Source organism: Echinops telfairi, unplaced genomic scaffold (assembly GCF_000313985.2).
Source record: "Echinops telfairi isolate 266 unplaced genomic scaffold, ASM31398v2 ScPeMD7_7457;HRSCAF=8495, whole genome shotgun sequence".
Classification (NCBI taxonomy): Eukaryota; Metazoa; Chordata; class Mammalia; order Afrosoricida; family Tenrecidae; genus Echinops; species Echinops telfairi.
The window spans coordinates 266,332-270,483 of record NW_022111357.1 but is presented as its reverse complement, the minus strand read 5'-3'; the positions used below and the strand labels follow the sequence as shown (position 1 = coordinate 270,483).

At 46.7% G+C, this 4,152-nt stretch overlaps 1 pseudogene; it reads right to left on the bottom strand.

Moving 5' to 3' along the window:
- Window positions 1-3,071: 3,071 nt before the first annotated feature.
- On the bottom strand, window positions 3,072-3,512 carry LOC101658792 (annotated as a pseudogene).
- Between the last annotated feature and the right edge of the window lie 640 nt (window positions 3,513-4,152).

Sequence of the window (4,152 nt, the reverse complement as noted above, 5' to 3'; positions counted from 1 at the left end):
ACCAAGGGCTCAAGTAGAAAGCAAATGTTTTGAGAATGATGATGGCAACAAATGTGCTTGACACAATGGATGGATCATGATCAGAGTTGTATGAGACCAATAAAATGATTTTTTAAAAATCATCTTTCCATAGCTCCAGGAAATGTCTCCTTTCAGGTTCTCCTAGCTCTTCCGTCACTAGGCGCACAGCGGGACTTGGGCGTATTTGTTGAATGAATGGACACATCATTTAGGTTGGTTAATTTAGACCCCCCAAGAGTTCTATGCAAAAACGTCTCTCCATTTTCTAAAGGAGGAGACAGGATCAGGGAAGTGATTTGCCCAAGATCACACAGCTGGTAGGTATGACTTCTAGCACCTCCATTAAAAACATAAATAAAAAGCCATGACCAGAAACCTAGTTCAGGCACCCAACCCAGCACAGGCTCTAGCTTGCCTCTGCTCATATCACGTAGATTACAATTAATCTTAGATTACAATTAATCGTCGATTACAATTGAACCTTATCACTGTGTCTAGATAATGACGTATTCCAGGGCAGGTGTCCAGGCGTTCTTATATTCTCTCTGTCCAGAGAACTACTTGGTACCGGGGCACTGGCTGGAAATGTTTAGTAAATGAATGCGCTAATGAATGACGAATGAAGAGCCAATGGATGTATGAGGTGAGTAGAGCATAGGTTTGGTGGCCAGACCTGCTGGCTGAATATTACCTAGTCTTTCTGAGCCTCAATTTCCCTAACTGTCATTAGGTTATCCTTGACAACGTTAATATTTTCTCCTTTTATCACGATGTTGATCTTGGTCCAGTGGCATGGACTTTGTCTTTATTATGGTTGCTATGAGTCAGAATCAGCTCTGTGGCAATGAGGGTTCTGTGTTTGTCTTTTTTGAGAGGTTTGTGTTGAGCTGTAATCTAGTCCGAAGGCTGCATTCTTTGATCTTCACCAGTAAGTGCCTCCTGCCCTCTTTCCTTTCAGCAAGCAAGATCGGCTGCTCTGGTATTGCAGGCGGTGACGAGTGTGACGGAGGCTTCCTCCAGCCCCGACGCCGCGTTCGTCTCCATCTAGTGCAGTTCTTGGATTGCTTGCTCAGCACACAGAATGAATACATAATGGTCAAAGACTACTTCGGACACACGCCTCATTAACAGATAAGTGTCCCCAGGTAGTATCCCTTGTCCTGTTCAATCAACTCCTTCTCGGTGTAAGTAAAGGCGCCACAGGAGCACAATGAAGTGTTTGGGGATTCCCATTCTTCGCAACGTGAACCAGTGTTTGTTATGATCCACGCAGACAAATGTCTTTCTATAGTCAATAAAACACAGCCAAACATTTTCCTGGCATTTGCCCCTGGACGCCGCAGTCAAGAAGTTAAATGACGACCTCTGGTAAGAGGGCAGAGCAGGGACATGCTACACAGGCCCGGCGCTCTGCAACAAATGCACAAGAGACCAAGTAATCCTGGATCCCTGAGCTACTCATGTCGATCGAGGACCGACTCAGAGAAGAAGCCGGACAAAAGAACCTGAGAGGAGATAGTTGGGTGAATTGTTGGTTAGCCCGACGTGGGAGCCAATGCTGGTGAGGTGGTGACAAGTTAGGCTGCTGCTAGCCACAAGGTCAGCAGTTTGAAACCACCAGATGGGGTTTCTACTGCCACCAAGAGTTACCGGCTTGGGACAGGGGCAGTTCTACCCTGTCCTATGGGGTCCCGATGAGTCAGCATCGACCCGCTGGCAGTGCAGACGTGATGTGGCACGGCCATCTTGGTCTTTTACAAGGAGCATTCTATGGCGACCTCTACGGCCTCACAATACAAATGCACACGGGCTGGTGATGAGAGAGCTTGAATCTTTCCTCGCTCTCCCTACCTTTAGTGATGATGGGAAGCCCCCACCTCTGTGGCTTCTGACACCCCACCCCACCCCCACACACACACAGCCTCTGCTCTGCCTAAGGCCCGGTTCCCTCATGCTGGGAGGCTCAAGAACTGCACTTCATCAAAGGAGCAGAAGGAGGAGGGCTGGCTTCCGGCAGGCCCAAGACCTCCTTCCATAGCCACCCCTACCTCAGATGCCCTCTAGGCTGAAAGAGGTTCTTCTGGAAGCAAGCACCTGGCCCTCAGCCTCCTTCTGAACGCGTGTGAATTTCTTCCAGATCAGGTGCTCTGACCCCTGACAAGATCTAGGCTGGCGAGGACTCCTTCGAGGACTGCCCTTCTCCCGCCCCCTCCTCCCCACCCTAGGAGCTCTGGGGCTAGCAGGAGGAGGACCCATCCTGGGTGCCAGCCCCCAGAGCTTCCTCCTTTCTGGTTCCTGCCTCATCCCGAGTTTTCTCCGTTCTTTGTGTTTTTCTGTTCTTTCCCTCCTGTGCCTTTGCTCTTTCTTTCTCTACTTTCCTTTTTCTAGTTTCTTTCTTCTTGCCCTTGCTTGCTTTTTCCTCTATTTTTCCCTCATTTTTCTTATTTTTTCCTGTACCGTTCTTTTCTTCCCCTCAATTTTATTTAATGCATTTTTTCACTTTCCTTTCTCTCTTCCTTTCTCTCATTATCCTTTCTCATCTCATCCTTTCTTTTCCCTACCTTTTCTTGTTGTTCGCCTGTTCCCCTGCATTTTTCTTAATTCTTTTATTTTTTTGTGTTGTTTGTGCTTTCTTGTCCCACCCAATGGGAAACAGCACTATGCCACCGCAGCCCAGCCACATCCGTACTTCCTACAGCCGCCCCCCACAGAAGGCCATGACCCTCTCCTGTACAATCTTGTCCTAAATAGAAAGCCGCCAACACCAACCAAACTCATCCTCAACTGTGACACAAGAATAGAAAGAAACAGAGATTTGTGCACAATCTCACATTCTCGATCAAACCCACCTGGAGACTAGTAGTGAGAGCTGACGTACACACCAACCTGCATTCAGCAAATACAAAGACAACACGACAATGCCTCAAAGACAACGGATCATTTCTTCTTCTTCTTCTTCTTTTTTGTCCAACAATTTTAATCAAGTTGTTAGCAAGAATCAAAGTGCAATTACAAGAAAAGCTGATTTTTCGAGCATGTTTTTACATCTATTACCTGTAAGGTGTTGAAGGTGGGGCCACTCCTGAATCTTCTTTCTGGTGGTGTATTAAGGAACATATTGTTCTGGAGTACCACCCAGGCTGACTTATGGTTTACCCAAACAGCCTTACAAGCAGTAGGTGGTTTTGTGGTTAGAAGATTGTCAGTGATACAGTGAAGCCAACGGTACCATTCAGGAGGCACCATGCTTCCATTCACGTCCCAGATTGGGTTTCTGCCCTGCATTTCAGTAGTATGCCTGACCTGCTGGTGACCGTCAAAACCCGTTTGTTGTCTTCATAGTATTTGTGCTCATATTTGTCTTCCCCCACTAATGTACCAACCCTTACATCGTTTGCTCTGAAGAAAGCTTGTACGTAGCCCTGGAGGCTGCTGCGACTACTGACCTGCTGCAGCCCACGTTTCAAGACCTGCCAGTACTCCATCTTGCCCCGCAGGCTGCCAATCTTTGCACAAAAAAACACGAACAAGCGGCTTACAAAGAGCATCAAAATGCAGAGCTAAACGTCCTTTCTCAGGAAGAAAAGACATGGGAACTATCTGGAAAGGAATTCAAAAGAATCATCTTTAGAGAAAAATCTGGAAAGCTTCCGATGAACTCCAGGAAAGCACAGACAAGACTTCAGGAGAGTTTAGGAAAGCATTATCAGAACAAGCACACTGATAAGTGAGAAGGTCAAAACCTGCAAGCGCAGCAAGTAGAAACCCAGCTGCTCGCTAAGAAACGCTCAGAAGTCGAGACAACAACGGAAGCAGAGGGACGGGACTGAAGCAGTGGGAGGTTCAGCTGGTGAGATTGAAGACAAGCTCCAAGGCGACTACGGAAGGAGCAGTCAGGAGAAACAACCAAAAATCCGAAGAAAGCCTGGTCAAGAGGAATAACTTATTTATTACTGGAATTCGGATTGGATAACAAAAAGCACAGAGAAAATAGTCAAAGAGCTGTTGGAAGAAAACGTGCCTAACATGAACGGAGAGAAGTTATTTATTCAAGAAGCTGAGTAAGCGCCAAGCAGGGTAGAACCCAAAATAGAACACTAAGACAAACTTTCGTAATACAACTTTCTAAAA